Source organism: Cucurbita pepo, chromosome LG06, assembly GCF_002806865.2.
Source record: "Cucurbita pepo subsp. pepo cultivar mu-cu-16 chromosome LG06, ASM280686v2, whole genome shotgun sequence".
Lineage (NCBI taxonomy): Eukaryota > Viridiplantae > Streptophyta > Magnoliopsida > Cucurbitales > Cucurbitaceae > Cucurbita > Cucurbita pepo.
In genome coordinates, this window is record NC_036643.1 from 6,947,434 (window position 1) to 6,965,922 (window position 18,489).

The window sequence follows — 18,489 nt, forward strand, 5'->3', positions numbered from 1 at the left end:
CTCGAACGTCCATGACGAGGTAAGTAGTCATCTTGAGCTTTTCTTAAGAAATACTTGTAGAAATTGCTTGAATCTATGTATAAACCTTAAACCATGTATGAATTAAAGGAATATGAAAGAAATACACAAAGAACCGTGAGTTAAGGCTCCTAACTTATCAAATTGTTCGAGATTTAAGTATCGTTAAAATAACCCACTAAATGAACTCTACTACTAATGAATTTTCAATAATGAGCATAATATGACATGTTAAGATTATATATTAAATTTGGCGGTCATTGGATAAGGTTAATTAGCTAAACCAAATAATGGTGTAAAATGACCATAATGCTTCTAAGAAAATTTACCTTTGGTTCATGATCTAGATGACCTCCAAATGCCATGGAACTTTGTATCAAACCTATATACGAGTTAAGACTACGTCGCTTGTAATGCATGAAGCTGTAGACATAGGTTCAATTGTTGAATGTATGAAGCCTTGGACACAAAATGTCAAGTTCATTACTAGCACTGTAAATATTTGCAGGAGTGTCTTGGAAAACAAGACAACGCTCAACGGCTAGAACAAGGATCCATATCCAAATGCTAAAGATAGGGACCTAGAACATTAGTATTAAGACCCTTAGATCAGAACTAAGGTTGAGACCTCATAATCCAAAGATCAAAGTTCTAAGGAAGATCATGATAAGAACTCACGGATCAATAACAAGAGAATCCAAATACTTACAAAGAACAAATAAAAAAAAAATAAAAAAAATAGTATGGTAGGGTAAAGTATTTGTACTCATTCCATATTTTAATTACTTGGGTACGTTTAACCTAAATTTATTGTAAATTATGTTTTAAATTCTCTATGTTTTATTTCTCATGAAAAATTTACCCATCTTTTTATCTATAGTTTAGAGTCATCTAATCACAATTCTTACAAGTCCAAGGATTTGAACCTACACTCTACCATATGAGCTACACCGTGTTTATAGAATAAAGGTCCGGAACGTCCATGACAAGGTAAGTAGCCATTTTGGGCTCTTCATAATAAATACTTGTAGAAATTGCATGTATCTTTGTATAAACCTTAAACAAAGTATGAATTAAACGAATATGAAAGAAAAACACCATGAACGGTGAGTTAAAGCTCCAAAATGATCCCAAAATGATCATATTGCTTCTGATTTAAGTAACGTTAAAATACTCTACTAAATGAATGTCGCTGCCTATTTATTTTTAATACTGAACATAATATGATATGTGTATTTATTTTTAATACCGAGCATAATATGATATGTTAAGAGTTTATATGAAATTTTATGGTCATTGGATAAGGTTAATTAGCTAAACCAAGTAACGGTGTAAAATGTGTCTCTCGCATGCAAAGCGATCGCTCTACCATATGAGCTACACCCTCTTAATTAAAATAAAGGTCCCAAACGTCTAGGACGAAGTAAGTAGTCAATTTAGACTATTCTTACGAAGTACTTGTAGAAATTGCTTGGATCTTTGTATAAAGTTTAAACCAAGATGAATTAAAGGTATGTGATAGAAAAACATCAAGATCAATGAGTTAAGTCTCTGAACTGATCAAATTGTTCGAGATTTAAGTAACGTTAAAATAAATTAGTAAATGAACTCCGCTGACTATAAATTTTTAATACTGAGCATAATATGACATGTTAGGAATTTATATGAAATTCTATGGTCATTGGATAAAGTTAATAAGCTAAACCAAGTAACGGTGTAAAATAACCATAATGCACATAAGGAAATTTACCTTTGGTTCATGATCTAGATGACCTCCAAATGCTATGAAACCTTATATTAAACCTAGATGCGAGTTCGTACTGTATCGCTATGGACACACTAAGCTATGACATAGGTTTAAATTGTGTCAATTGAAATGTTTGAACCCTTTGATGTAGTTTCGGACTGTGTCACTTGGAACATACGAAGGCTTGAACACAGAATGTCAGGTTCATGACTAGTACTAGGAGTGTCTTGGAGAACAAGACAACGATCAAGGACTAGAACAAGGATCAAGATCCAAGTTCTGAAGATAAGAACCCATAATAATAGTACCAAGACTCGTAGACCAGAACTAAGGTTGAGACATACTTACAACAAGAACAAAAAAGAAATAGTGTGAGATAGGCTAAGATCTTTGTACTCATTCAATATTTAATCTTAAAACAAATACAATGGAGGTGCAAGGAATTGAACCCTGTGCCTCTCACATGCGAAGCGAGCGCTCTACTATATGAGCTACACCACCTTTATAAAATAAAGGTCCCAAACGTTCATGATGAGGTAAGAAGCCATTTTGGACTCTTCAAGTACTTTTAGAATTTTCTTGGATCTTTGTATAAACCTTAGACCAAGTATGAATTAAAGAAATGTGAAAGAAAAACACCAAGAACCGTGAGTCAAGGCTCCAAATCGATCAAATTGCTCGTGATTTAAGTAACATTAATGTAACCCACTAAATGAACTCCGCTACCTATAAATTTTTAATACTAGGCATAATATGACATGTTAAGAGTTTATATGAAATTTGGTAGTCATTGGACAAGGTTAATTAGCTAAACCAAGTAACGGTGTAAAATAACCATAATGCACATAAGGAAATTTACCTTTGGTTCATGATCTAGATGACCTCCAAATGCTATGAAACCTTATATTAAACCTAGATGCGAGTTCGTACTGTATCGCTATGGACACACTAAGCTATGACATAGGTTTAAATTGTGTCAATTGAAATGTTTGAACCCTTTGATGTAGTTTCGGACTGTGTCACTTGGAACATACGAAGGCTTGAACACAGAATGTCAGGTTCATGACTAGTACTAGGAGTGTCTTGGAGAACAAGACAACGATCAAGGACTAGAACAAGGATCAAGATCCAAGTTCTGAAGATAAGAACCCATAATAATAGTACCAAGACTCGTAGACCAGAACTAAGGTTGAGACATACTTACAACAAGAACAAAAAAGAAATAGTGTGAGATAGGCTAAGATCTTTGTACTCATTCAATATTTAATCTTAAAACAAATACAATGGAGGTGCAAGGAATTGAACCCTGTGCCTCTCACATGCGAAGCGAGCGCTCTACTATATGAGCTACACCACCTTTATAAAATAAAGGTCCCAAACGTTCATGATGAGGTAAGAAGCCATTTTGGACTCTTCAAGTACTTTTAGAATTTTCTTGGATCTTTGTATAAACCTTAGACCAAGTATGAATTAAAGAAATGTGAAAGAAAAACACCAAGAACCGTGAGTCAAGGCTCCAAATCGATCAAATTGCTCGTGATTTAAGTAACATTAATGTAACCCACTAAATGAACTCCGCTACCTATAAATTTTTAATACTAGGCATAATATGACATGTTAAGAGTTTATATGAAATTTGGTAGTCATTGGAGAAGGTTAATTACTAAACCAAGTAACGGTGTAAAATAACCATAATGCACATAAGGAAATTTACATTTGGTTCATAATCTAGATAACCTCCAATTGCTATGAAACTTTATTAAACATAGATAAAATTTCAAACTATATTGCTTTGAACGCATGGCATAGGTTTAGACTATGCCACTTGAAATGTAATGTATGAAGCCTTGACGTAGGCGACACGAAATGTAATGTATGAAGCCTTGACGTAGGCGACACGAAATGAAATGTAATGTGTATGAAGCCTTAGACGTAGACTAACAGTGTGTCGCTTTGAAGATAAGAACCCACAACAATAGTACCAAGACCCTTAGATAGGCTAGAATCTTAAAACAAATAAAATGGAGGTGCAGGGAATTGAACCCCGTGCCTCTCGCATGCGAAGCAAGCGCTCTACCATATGAGCTACACCCCCTTCATAAAATAAATGTCCCAAACGTTCATGGTGAGGTAAGAAGCCTTTTGGACTCTTTTAAGAAGTACTTTTAGAATTTTCTTGGATCTTTGTATAAACCTTAAACCAAGTATGAATTAAAGGAATGTGAAAGAAAAATACCTAGAATCGTGATTTAAGGCTTCGAACTGATCAAATTTCTCAGGATTTAAGTAACGTTAAAATAACCCACTAAATGAACTCTCCTGCCTATGAATTTTTAATACTAAGCATAATATGATACGTTAGGAGTTTATATGAAATTTGGTGGTCATTGGATAAGGTTAATGTTGGGTTTTATGTCCAAAAACTCATAGTTTGTAAATAAAAACATATTCTATTTTCAATAAAGTTATTATTGATGTTTATTCAATAAAGATTGTTATTGAATAAAGTGAATTTTACTTAATCTAAATCCAATAAACTAAGAATACTTTGGCTATAGTATAATTACTTGAACGATATGTAGAGACATAAGAGTGGATCAAGTTCAAGTATATATAGTCAAAATGATCTATAGTACAGGGATAAGGCTGAGTACCTTATCTTGGGGACACTATTGATGCANTTTATTCGGAATTATCCTTAGATTTGCATGGGTGAGAGTGGCTCTAGTTCGCCGACTCAACAGGCCTCCCATTTCAGGGGTAAGACTGGGTGAATGGCTGGGGACGTGGGGTGCAAGACGGAATTCACTCCTACCCACTTTTAGGGATAGAAGAAAGGTAGTTCCCTTAAGCACTGACTCCAGGTCTTGAACAAGGGGCCCCACCCTCTCATTGGCCTGAGAGGGATTCGGTTTACTGGTTGGACCACAAACCAATTGTTTATTAGAGGATCAGTGAGACATAAGGAACAAGAAGTAACTTCAGGGGTAAAACGGTAAATTGACCCAGCTCTAGTTACGAACAACCTGTGAATGATCGACTTACTAATCATGGTTACATCAAATGGACAGAAATATATCTATATTGAGGGGAGTGCAACTACTCGGCTAGAGTGGAGTGTCCTAGTAGTTAACGAATGTTGGTTAACCAGGTTAATGAGTTTAATCGGTTAATCTTGAATCGTTGGAGCCCATGATCTATAGGTCCATTAGGTCCCTCTGCTAGCTCATATCGGACTAAACCATAGAACAGTGTGACGAGTGAGTTCGAAGTGTTCGAATTCAAATTAGAGAATATGCGCTACATATATACGTTATATTTAACCTGATTTTTATTTAATTATGAATTAAACAAAAATAGACAATTTGAGATATTTAAATAAGATTTAAATATTTTAATCAAATATGTGTCGGAATTGATTGAGATTGACATTTGAATTAATATTAAATATTAATTAAATAGTTTAATTAATTATTTAATATTACTTTAATTTGAAATTAATTATTAAATTAATTGTTGAATTAAAATGAAGAAAGTAAAAAATGTTGACTTCATGGAAAAATCCATGTTTGAGTTGGTGGAATTTTGAGGTGTCAAAATTTGGTTAACCAAACTTGCATGCTTGCCACATAATCTCAAATTTGCATGAACATGCAAACATAACTCTATAAATAGAGGGGTCAATGTACATGGAACTTCTCCCTTGAAAAAACCTTAGAAAAACTCTCACAAGCTCTCTCTTCATTTATACTAAATCCCTCCCAAGTTTAGTCACTCACCGGATTCCACAATTCCGTTCTAAGGCGGGAGAATAGTGGAGAAGACACTAGTGGTGGTTCGAAACCGGTTCATGAGGAAAAAAGAATTTAAACCACAAAAGGTTAGTACTCAAACACCTTGAGTTTTAATACTCATGAACATGCTAGTTATTAAATATAATTGATGTTCTAAAAGTGCCTGAGATTCAAATGGCTTTGGTGTGTTATATTAACACCAACAGTTAATTAGTTAAACCAATTAACGGTGTAAAATGACCATAATGCATATAAGGAAATTTACTTATGGTTCATGATCTAGATGACTGCCAAATACTAAGAAACATTGTATTAAACCTTGATACGAATTTAGACTACGTCGCTGGGAACGCATTAAGCTATGGCATAGGTTTAGACTCTGTCAATTGAAATGTATGAAGCCTGAACACAGGATGTCAGGTTCATAAACTAGAAAAAGGATCGAGATTCAAGTTCTCAAGAAAAGAAATAATTGTGTAATAAGCTAGAATCTTTGTACTCATTCCATTTTTTAATTACTTATGGATGGTAAACCCATCTTATGTGATCCTTACAATTTCAAGGATTAGAACCTAAGATTTCAAAACTAACACAATGGGGGCAGGGAATAGAACCATGTGCCTCTCGCATGAGGCACGCGAAGCGAGTGCTCTACTATATGAGCTACTCCCTTTTTATAAAATAAAGGTACCAAACGTCCTTGACGAGGTAAGTAGTCATTTTGGACTCTTCTCAAGAAGTACTTGTAGAAATTGCTTGGATCTTTGTATAAACCTTAAAACAAGTATGAATTAAAGTAATATGAAAGAAAAACACCAAGAATCGTGAGTGAAGGCTTCAAATCGACTAAATTGCTCGTGATTTAAGTAACATTAAAATAACCCAGTAAATAAACTCTCAGCTACGACTTTTTAATACTGAGCATAATATGACATGTTAAGAGTTTATATAAAATTTGGTGGTCATTGGATAAGGTTAATCACCTAAACCAAGTAACAGTATAAAATGAACATAATGCACCTAACGAAATTTACCCTTGGTTCATGATCTTGATGACTGTCAAATGTTAAGAAACCTTGCATTAAACCTAGATACGAATTCAGACTACAATCGCTTAGAACTCATTAAGCTATGGCATAGGTATAGACTTTTATTTTTATTTGAATCTATATTTTTTAGTGATAATTTTTTTTTAATAAATTTACATTACATTATTCAATTATTTATTATTTATATAATAATATATAATAATAAATTATTATAATATAAAAAAAAATTTATTTAAATAATCAAAATTATAAACGAACTTCTACTAGACTTTTTTTTGAGTCAAACCGATTCTGATTCTTCCAATCTTTCATTATTTAGTTGATTTTTCTCAAAAACAAAACTTTGTGACTTCCTCGTTGAAATAGATTGTGATAGCGAAAAAGCTTTCAACGCTGCCCGACGCCCTTTGCTTTTCCAAATATTTTTCCGAATCCGTTTTTTTGATATAGAAGTGCGCTTTTTTGGAACTGCCATTAAAAAATTAGAATTGATTATTCATTACTATAATTGGATGTGAAAGACATCTAGTGTTCAAAAGGAATTGTTCTTTACTATTTATTATCCATTTTTTCTATAAATTATAGTATACTCCTAATATAGCTATCAAAATGAAAAATTATTCGATTAGAAACAAAAAAAATATATAAAATGTTATTTTGTAAAAAAAAAATGAATTGTTTAATGATTCGTAATAAACGAATTTAATACAAAGAAGTCTTATTTTACTGGATCCACTTGTAGACTTGCTTTTATGATTGATACTTAAAAAAAACACAATAATGGAGGTGCAGGGAATTGAACATTGTGCCTCTCACATGCGAAGCAAGCATTCTACCATATGAGCTACACCCCCTTTATAGAATAAAGGTCTCAAACGTCCATGACGAGGTAAGTAGCCATTTTGGACTCTTCATAATCCATGCCTGTAATCCTTAAACCAAGTATGAATTAAAGGAAAGAAAAATACCAAGAATCATGAGTTAAAGCTCTAAACTGATCAAATTGCTCATAAGTTTATATGAAATTCGGTGCTCATTGGATAAGGTTAATTAGTATTGGGTCCTTTGGTTCATGATCTAGCTTAATATCAGAGGGAGTATCTCCACAACATTTGGTCCTTTGGTTCATGATCTAGCTTAATATTAGAGGGAGTGTCTTGGAGATCCTTACAATTCCAAGGATTTGAAACTACGATTTCAAAATAAACACGAGGGAGGAGGTGAACCGTGTGCCTCTTGCATGCAAAACGAGCACTCTACCATATAAACTACACCCCCTTTATAGTATAAAGGTCTCGAACANTATGACTTTTTAATACTGAGCATAATATGACATGTTAAGAGTTTATATGAAATTTGGTAATCATTGGATACGGTTAATTAGCTAAACCAAGTAACGGGGTAAAATGACCATGTGCTTCTCCTTGCAAAGAACCATGTGCTTCTCTATGCAAAGAGAGCATTCTACCATATGAGCTACGCCCCCTTTATAAAACAAATGTCTCAAACGTCCATGACGTGGTAAGTAGCCCTCTTGCACTCTTCTTAAGAAATACGTGAAAAAATTGCTTGGATCTATGTATAAACCTTAAACCAAGTATGAATTGAAGGAATAAAAATACCAAGAACCGTGAGTGAAAGCTCTGAACCGATCAAATTCTTGAATATTTTCTTGTAATGCATACGTATGAAGCCTTGGACATAGGATGTTAGGTTCATTACTAGCACCGTCTTGGAGAACAAGACAACGATCAAGGAACTGAGAACAAGGATCAATATCTAAGCATCTTTTTTTCTATAGTCATCCAGTCACCCAATCCTTACCCCATTCCTAAGATTGAAACTTGTGCCTCTGTGGGAAGAAATTTTTATAATATAAAAAAAAATATATTTAAATAATCAAAATTATAAACCAACTTCTACTAGACTTTTTTTTTTTTAGTCAAACCAATTTTGATTCTTCAAATCTTTCATTATTTAGTTGATTTTTCTCAAAAGCAAAACTTTGTGACTTCCTTGTTGAAACAGATTGTGATAGCGATTTGTGACTTCCTTGTTGAAACAGATTGTGATAGCGAAAAAGCTTTCAACACCCCACGCCCTTTGCTTTTCCAAATATTTTTCTAATCCGTTTTTTGATATAGAAGTGCGCTTTTTTGGTACTGCCATTAATTTAATACAAAGAAGTCTTNAGAATTTTTTTTTATTTGGAATATTTTGATTACGTGGTGCAGGGAATTGAACATTGTGCCTCTCACATGCGAAGCNGTATGAATTAAATGTGAAAGAAAAACACCAAGAATCGTGAGTTAAGGCTCCAAACTGATTAAATTGCTCGTGATTTAAGTAACATTAAAATAACCCACTAAATGAACTTCGCTGTCTATGAATTTTTAATACTGAGCATTATATGACATGTTAAGAGTTAATATGAAATTTTGTAATCATTGAATAAGGTTAATTAGCTAAACCGAGTAACNCGTCCATGACGAGGTAAGTAGCCATTTTGGACTCTTCATAATCCATGCCTGTAATCCTTAAACCAAGTATGAATTAAAGGAAAGAAAAATACCAAGAATCATGAGTTAAAGCTCTAAACTGATCAAATTGCTCANATTAAACCTAGATTCGAGTACAACCTATGTCGCTTGGAACGCATGAACCCATGGCATAAGTTCAAACTTTGTTACTTGAAATGTATGAAGTCTTGGACANATTAAAGGAAAGAAAAATACCAAGAATCATGAGTTAAAGCTCTAAACTGATCAAATTGCTCATANTAAATACTAGGGGAGTGAACAAGGATCAAGATCCAAGTTTTGAAGATAAGAAGCAGAAAAAAAGTACCCAGACCCTTAGATCAGAACAAAATTGAACCTTGTTCCTCTTGCATGCAAAGCCAGCGCTCTACCGTATGAGCTACAACCCCCTTACATAATAAAGGTCCTGAACGTCCATAACGAGGAAAGTAGCCATTGTGGACTCTTCTTAAGAAATACTTGTAGAAATTACTTGTAGAAATACTTGTATAAACCTTAAATCAAGTATGAATTAAAGGAATATGAAAGGAAAATACCAAGAACCGTGAGTGAAGACTCCAAATTGAATACTAAGCATAATATGACATGTTAAGAATATATATGAAATTTGGTTGTCATTGGATATGGTTAATTAGTTAAACCAAGTAACGGTGTAAAATGACCATAATGCTCCTTAAGAAATTTACCTATGGTTCATGATCTAGACAACCTCCGAATGCTATGAAATTTTGTATGAAACCTAGATGCGGGGTCAAACTACATTGCTAGGAACGCATGAAGACTTGGACGTAGTTTCAGACTGTGTTGCTTGGAGCGTATGATGCAGACTGTGTCACTTGGAATGTATGAAGCATTGGACACAAGTTGTCAAGTTCATGACTAGCACCATAAATCCTAGGGAGAGTGTTTGGGAGAATGAAACAAAAAGATAACAACCTAAAAAGTGTCCAAGAACAAGACAACGATCAAGGAATAGAACAAGGATCAAGATCCAAGTTCTGAAGACAAGGACCCAGAACAATAGTATTAGGACCCTTAAATCAGAACTAAGGTTGAGATCTTAGAATCCATGGACCAAAGTCCGTCTAAGTACTTACAAACCAAGACCAAAAGTATTTAGACCCTTAGATTAGAAGTAAGGTTGACATCTCAGAATTGAAGGACTAAAGTCGGCGTAAGTACTTACAACAAGAACAAGGAAAGAAAGAGTGTGACAAGCTACTTACTGAGTACACACCCAGAACAATTGTACTAAGACCCTTAGATTAGAACCAAGGTTGATATCTCAGAATCCAAGGACCAAAGTCGGCCTAAGTACTTACAACAAGAATAAGGAAAAAAAGAGTGGGTAGGCTACTTACTGAATAGATAGTCATACCTGTGGTACCTCTTGCATGCAAAGTGATAGTTGTAGCATGTGAGACTCTAATAAAGACTAATACGAGGAAAGCGAAAATAAATTTAAAAAAATAAAAAAAATCGGTTAAAACTTAAATAAGAAAAAAAAAGTAAACACCAAAATTAAATAGAAAATTAAGTCCAATTATAAGACGATGTTGTTCAAAATATTACAAACCGGGAAACCATTATAAAACAAAAATATAAAAGCCTAAAAAATGTAAAAATGGGCTAGCACTCTAGAACAACCCCCACTATGACCAAACAACTCTTGAATGCTCCTTCACCTTGAGCAGCAGCCTATAAACACCTGAAAAAGAAAAGAGAAAGGGGTGAGTATAATAATACTCAATAAGCAACCTACTCGTAGGCTTTCAATGAATCCTTAACTTAGTAAGTATCACGGGCTTTACTCTTTGTTCTTGGAAGTTTGGGCTTAGGTTTCAATGCTCTCTGAGCAACTGGATACCCCAACTTTCGAGCAGGTCTCTTAAATGAAGCATACACATAGGGGTCTGTGCGAGTTTTCCATTCTTTCTTTTCTTCGACTTAAGTGGCTTGTCTTGTTTATGTAGTGAATGATCAGTATTCTAGGTAGAGGCGAGAACTCATAAGTTGCAAAAAAGTATGGTTGGATCGGAATCTAAACAATAATTTGAGCATCATCCATGGGCTTACCTGACAACTCTCCCACAGGACCATAAAGTCTTCAAAGTCTGGGGGAAGCGATCCCCTGTGTGTCGGTTAGCTACTAGGTCAACCTACGCTCAGGGACTGGTTTACAGCACAAGGGTCCTGTTTTAGGAGACCCTTGGTCATTTACACTAGGTTGGGGCACATGTCGCATGAACCTAACAAGCAATGCCTAGATCCAAGGTATGGAAACCGAAGTAGTGTCTCGACGATACAATACCGAAGTGGAAAGGGTAGTGAACAGCCATGTGACACTGTTCACACTACTATAGCTTAATGAGCTACCTTGATCATTCTTGGTTGTCGTGGAGGCCTACAAGGTTCTTAAGGACTTTTAGGTAGTTTAAATCTCATCTCTCGTTTCTAGGACGTGGAGGTCAACGACGTTCTTAGGGACCTTTGATCACCACTAATGATACTGAGGTCCAAGGTCTAATGGAACACATTTTGAACTTGGTCAACGTGTAAGTCACACTAGCTGTAGCGCCCTAATCAAAACTTAGTTCTCTCATGCATGTTCTTCTAGGGAGTTGCATCTATCGATCACCTAAGTGCAGAATCCATAATTTGAACTACACCTTGGTCATATCTAGGAGTTTAAAAGGTCTATTGGGTTCCTAAGGCGGCTAGGTAGCTTAACACGGTCTTCTAGCTCTAGGTTGTTCTATTTTGACTCCTTGAATATTTCTTAGTCTTGAAGCACTAGAGTCTAGATCCTTTGACCGTCGCTCACGATCATAAAGTGCTCAGTCTATTGGAGGCAACCTGACCTAGGTCATCATCTAGCTAACCTAACTCTAACGCCCTAGTTTTGTGTAGATAAACATGTTCTACAAAGAGAACACATAGTCAAACACCTAGAGATAACACATACTATATCATGCAAACATACAAGCAAACAAGCTCAATGGGGAGATAACATCCATCAATCCATTATAGATAAGATCGCAATAGTCTATCTTTCTCTCAACACAATGAAAAGCACGTAAAACAACATTCATAACAAATCTTGTCATAGGGGCGTTTTGATAATTTATTACATCATGTTGGTCTTTTGATATTTGTTTGTAAATATAACCTAAATTCGTTCTCGTTTGTAATAAACTTGAACAACACTAAGTTGTAATCAGATTGTGTTTTGAATGTGGTATTGTTTGCTTAAATTTGATTTATATTTTACCGTATTTTCGTATTTTATTTTATTTTACTTTTATTTTATGTGCTTTCGTCTCTGTCTTTAGAGTCGCAGTCTAATTTTTGAAACCTTGAAAATGAAATCCTTGACATTAGGAAATTGATTTAGCACGTTAGACTCTCATGCAAGGTTATGAAACCAACCTGTTGTCTAGTTTTCAATAACAAACATGATATTAACGAAAACGTAAGACACAACAAAAATGGTACAATAGAAGAGAAAGAGAGAACTAATGTCGTGTGTTGATTTTCAGTCATGTGCAATCTCCTAAATCACGAGCTTGAAAATTCTTTCATGGTATCGAAAGGTTTTCTAGTTTTTAAAAAAGATTTATAAATAAAAAATACGAATTTTCTTGTGAAATTTGTCTCCCTCAATTAGACTATAAAAAGAAGAATATATAGGAAAAATATGTGCACTGTCAAGGTGCTATCCAAACATAAAATATGTGCACCTAAGCAATTGTACGCCTATGCCTTGAGCTACACTCTATCAAGTGAGGGTGTCCCCATATAAAAACACTGTCATAGACTTACGTATTCGAAAACATGTTTAAAACGACACAATGGAAGACTAAATAAAATAAATAAATATTTAAATTAAAAACCTCATATTCTAGCCTAAGGCTAAGAAAATAAATGCGTCTACCCTATGCATGTGTCATGGTCTCAAATTGCAATGTCGTCATATTCGTACAGTGATGCCTATGCATGTGTCATGGTCTCGAATTGCGATGTCATCATCATTCGTACGGTGATGCCTTGCCTTTACCTTAAATAGAAGTAGCATTTGGCTTAAGTATTTTAAGAAATACTTGTTAAGTGACCCACTATTGAGGTTAAATGCAAACCCATACAATTTCATGAATGAGACCTATCATAAGAGTCTATTTTCTTATGGCGGCTATCCTAACGGACAATTTGGATGTGTACTTAATTTTTTTACAAACGGTTCACACATGTGAGTATGGACCCACCAATCGATTTGCACACCTCCTAGTCCTCTTTCTAGTCGGGCGAGCATTCTGTGGTAGCTGTTGATGCAAGACACTCGTTAGGAATAGTGACCTAGTATTATGATAAACATAATGACCGTTCCCCTACCTAGTAGCATACGCGTCCATAATATATTGAAGAAGAAGGGGTATCCCCCAATGCATGAGCGTACAATAATNCTAGCCTAAGGCTAAGAAAATAAATGCGTCTACCCTATGCATGTGTCATGGTCTCAAATTGCAATGTCGTCATATTCGTACAGTGATGCCTATGCATGTGTCATGGTCTCGAATTGCGATGTCATCATCATTCGTACGGTGATGCCTTGCCTTTACCTTAAATAGAAGTAGCATTTGGCTTAAGTATTTTAAGAAATACTTGTTAAGTGACCCACTATTGAGGTTAAATGCAAACCCATACAATTTCATGAATGAGACCTATCATAAGAGTCTATTTTCTTATGGCGGCTATCCTAACGGACAATTTGGATGTGTACTTAATTTTTTTACAAACGGTTCACACATGTGAGTATGGACCCACCAATCGATTTGCACACCTCCTAGTCCTCTTTCTAGTCGGGCGAGCATTCTGTGGTAGCTGTTGATGCAAGACACTCGTTAGGAATAGTGACCTAGTATTATGATAAACATAATGACCGTTCCCCTACCTAGTAGCATACGCGTCCATAATATATTGAAGAAGAAGGGGTATCCCCCAATGCATGAGCGTACAATAATGCATGAGGTCCCAACATTTTTTCATTTTTATTATCATTTAATGCACAGCTAGCATCTTCCTTCATATCATATTATTTTTCATATCGTTTATCATATCTTTCATGCATATGTCGAGGTTGTATTTCATGACTAGTACCATAAATACTAGGGGGGGTGTCTTGGAGAATAAGACAACAATCAAGGACTAGAAAAAGGATCCAGATTCAAGTTCTACCAAAATAACAGTACCAAGACCCTTAGACCAGAACTGAGGTTGAGACCTCATACTAAGGATCAAAGTCTTAAACATAGATCACGATAAGAACATACAAGTCAAGAACAGAACTAAAGAGTCCAAGTACTTACAACCCTTGTGCCCTATGGCCTAAGTGAGGTACCCTGTGGCACATACATGTGTCATAGTGTGGGCGAGCGTGCCAAGATGAGTGTCTCATGCGGCTTCCTTTGAAATGAATTTTTTCAAGGACAGTACCGAGCGGCACGGGTGTGCGGGTATTGCGCTCCAGCCCACGTGTTGGAGGTTGCTACATACACTCACTATCCGGCACAATTTCCTTAAATGACATGGCATGGGCACGGGAGGGCCAATGCCTCGATAGAACCCGGATTGATGGATGTTCGACAAGTCCCGATAAGATGAGCGACACGCGGGCCCGTTCTCGATAGCATGACCAAGTGAGTTTTGATGGCCGACAACACTCCGAGACTCGGGATGGTATCAAGACATATTGGCCATGTCGATGGAGATCGAGATGACAAGATGAGACGCGATGGTGTATTGAGAGTCCTTGGCCCGAGAAGAGGCAAGATCGAGTTGAATGACTTGGCCTAGTATAGAGCTAAGTCGGTTGTGTCGCATACAATTGAACATGCATGCGCAGGCGGCGTGTGTGGTCGAACGAGCTTGGATTCTGCACAACCGATGTTCGATTGGCGAAGACAAACCTCGCCCACGACGAAGCCACAAAATTGGGGCGAAAAATATATATGGGAATTAATTCTCCTTAAGGCTGGTCGTGAGCATGTCTAGATCATGACGCTGCACGATCAAGAATGTAGGATCATGACCGTAAGAACAAGAAAAGAAAAGAAATTGTGTAATAGACTAGAATCTTTGTACTCATTCCATTTTTTAATTACTTATGTATGGTTAAAATAAATGTATTGAAAGTTGTGTTCTAAATTCTCTGTGTTTTATTTCTTATTAAAAACAAACCCATAAGCATTCTACCATATGAGCTACACTCCCTTTATAGAATAAAGGTCTCTTCATGATGAGGTAAGAAGACATTTTGTACTCTTCTTAAGAAGTACTTTTAGAATTTGTTTGGATTTTTTTATAAACCTTAAACCAAGTATGAATGAAAGGAATGTGAAAGAAAAACACCTCGAAAAGGAATCGGAAAGAAAAACACTTAGAACCATGATTTAAGGCTCTGAACCGATCAAATTTCTCAGGATTTAAGTAACATTAAAATAACCAACTAAATGAACTCTGCTGCCTATGAATTTTTAATACTGAGCATAATGTGATATGTTAGGAGGTTATATGAAATTTGGGGGCCATTGGATAAGGTTAATTAGCTAAACTAATTAACAGTGTATAATGACCATAATGCACATAAGGAAATTTACCTATGGTTCGTGATCTAGATGACTTCCAAATTCTATGAAACACTTTATTAAACCTAGATTCGAGTACAAAGTACGTCACTTTGAACACATGAACCCATGGCATAGGTGCAAATTGTGTCACTTGAAATGTATGAAGCCTTGGACGTAGGTTAACACTATGACGTAGGTTAACATTGTGTCACTTGAAAAGTAACGTTAAAATATCTCACTAAATGAACTCTCCTGCCTATGAATTTTGAATACTAAGCATAATATGACATGTTAAGATTATATATGAAATTTGGTTGTCATTGGATATGGTTAATTAGTTAAACCAAGTAACGGTGTAAAATGACCATAATGCTCCTTAGGAAATTTACCTTCGGTTCTTGATCTAGATAACCTCCGAATGCTACGAAATTTTGTATGAAACCTAGATGCGGGGTCAGACTACGTCGCTTGGAACGCATGAAGCCTTTGATGTAGTTTCAGCCTGTATTGCTTGGAGCATATGATGCAGACTGTGTCACTTGTTATATATGAAGTATTGGACACAAGTTGTCAAGTTCATGACTAGTACCATAAATCCTAGGGGGAGTGTCTGAGAGAACAAAACAAAAAGAGAACAACCTAGAAAGTGACCAAGAGCAAGACAACGATCAAAGAATAAAATAAGGATCAAGATCCAAGTTCTGAAGACAAGAACCCAGAACAATAGTATTAAAACCCCTAGATCAGAACAAAGGTTGAGATCTTAGAATCCATTGACCAAAGTCCGTCTAAGTACACTTACAAACCAAGAAAAATAGTACTTAGCCCCCTAAATTCAGAACTAAGGTTGACATCTCAGAATTCAAGGACCAAAGCCCATGTAAGTACTTACAACAAGAACAAGGAAAGAAAGAGTGTGATAGGCTATGACAGGCTACTTCCTGAGTACACACCAAGAACAATAGTACTAAGACCCTTAAATTCGAACTAAGGAACAATGGTACTAAGACCTTTAAATTAGAACTCAGGTTGAGATCTCAAAATAAAAGGATCAAAGTCAGCCTAAGTACCTACAACAAGAACAAGGAAAAAAAAGTGTGTGGTAGGCTACTTACTAAGTAGATAATCGTACCTATGGTACCTCTTGCATGCAAAGTGAGAGCTCTAGCATGTGAGACTCGAATACATACTAAAAAGCCGAAAGCGAAAATAATTAAAAAAAATTAAAAATAAAATAAAATCCGCTAAAATTTAAATTAAAAGAAAAGTGAACACCAAAATTAAATAAAAAATTAAGTCCAATTACAAGACGAAGTTGCATACGAGGAATCCATTATAAAAAAAAAATATAAAAGCCTAAAAAATGTAAAAACGGGCTAGCACTCTAGAACAACCCCCCACTGTGACCATACAACTCGTGAACACTCATTCACCTCGAGCAGCAGCCTGTAAACACCTGGAAAAGAAAAGAGAAAGGGGTGAGTATAATAATACTCAATAAGCAACCTACTTGTAGGCTCTCAATGCATCCTTAACTTAGTAAGTATCACGGGCTTTACTCTTTGCTCTAGGAAGTTTGGGCTTAGTTTCAATGCTCTCTAAGCAACTGGGTACCCAAACTTTCGAGTAGGACTCTGAACTGAAGCATACACATAGGGGTCTGTGCGATTTTTTCGTTCTTCTTTTCTACTACTTAAGTGGCTTGTCTTGCTTATGTAGTGGATGATCAATGTTCTAGGTTGAGGCGGGAACTCATAAGTTGCAAGACAGTATAGCTGGATCTGAATCTGAACAACAATTTGAGCATTATCCATGGGGGTTACCTGACAACTCTCCCACGGGACCATAAAGTCTTCAAAGTTTGGGGGCAGCGATCCCCTGTATGCCGATTAGCTACTAGGTTAACCTACGCTCAGGATCGAGTTTATAGTTGATGGTGTTAAAATTCCACTCAAACTTGTGGGGTTTATTTGGCAAGCATGCAAGTTTGGTTAAACCAAATTTTGACACCTCAAAATTCCACTAACATGTACTTTTCCATTAAATGAAGTCAACATTTTGACTTTCTTTATTTTAATTCAACAATTAATTTCAAATTAAAGTAACATTTAATGATTAATTAAACTATTTAATTAATATTTAATATTAATTCAAATGTTAATCTCAATCAATTCTGACACATAATTGATTAAAATATTTAAATGTTATTTAAATATTTCAGATTCTCTCTTTTTGTTTAATTCGTAAATAAAACAAAAATGCGGTTAAATATATCGTATATATGTAGCGCATATTCCCTAATTTGAATTCGAACACTTCGAACTCACTCGTCACACTGTTCTATGGTTTAGTCCGATATGAGCTAGCAGAGGGACCTAATGGACCTATAGATCATGGGCTCCAACGATCCAAGATTAACCAGTTAAACTCATTAACCTTGTTAACCAACATTCGTTAACTACTAGGACACTCCACTATAGCCTAGTAGTTGCACTCCCCTCACTATAGATATATTTCTGTCCATTTGATATAACCATGATTAGTAAGTCGATCCTTCACAGGTTGTTCGTAACTAGAGCTGGGTCAATTTACCGTTTTACCCCTAAAGTTACTTCTTGTTCCTTATGTCTCACTGATCCTCTAATGAACAATTGGTTTGTGGTCCAACCAGTAAACCGAATCCCTCTCAGGCCAATGAGAGGGTGGGGCCCCTTGTTC

At 35.6% G+C, this 18,489-nt stretch overlaps 1 non-coding gene across 1 annotated transcript; it reads right to left on the bottom strand.

Annotated features, from left to right (window-relative positions):
* Positions 1-3,787: 3,787 nt before the first annotated feature.
* TRNAA-CGC lies at positions 3,788-3,860 on the bottom strand. The gene has a single exon. It is a non-coding gene; the product is annotated as a tRNA-Ala (tRNA).
* Positions 3,861-18,489: the final 14,629 nt, after the last annotated feature.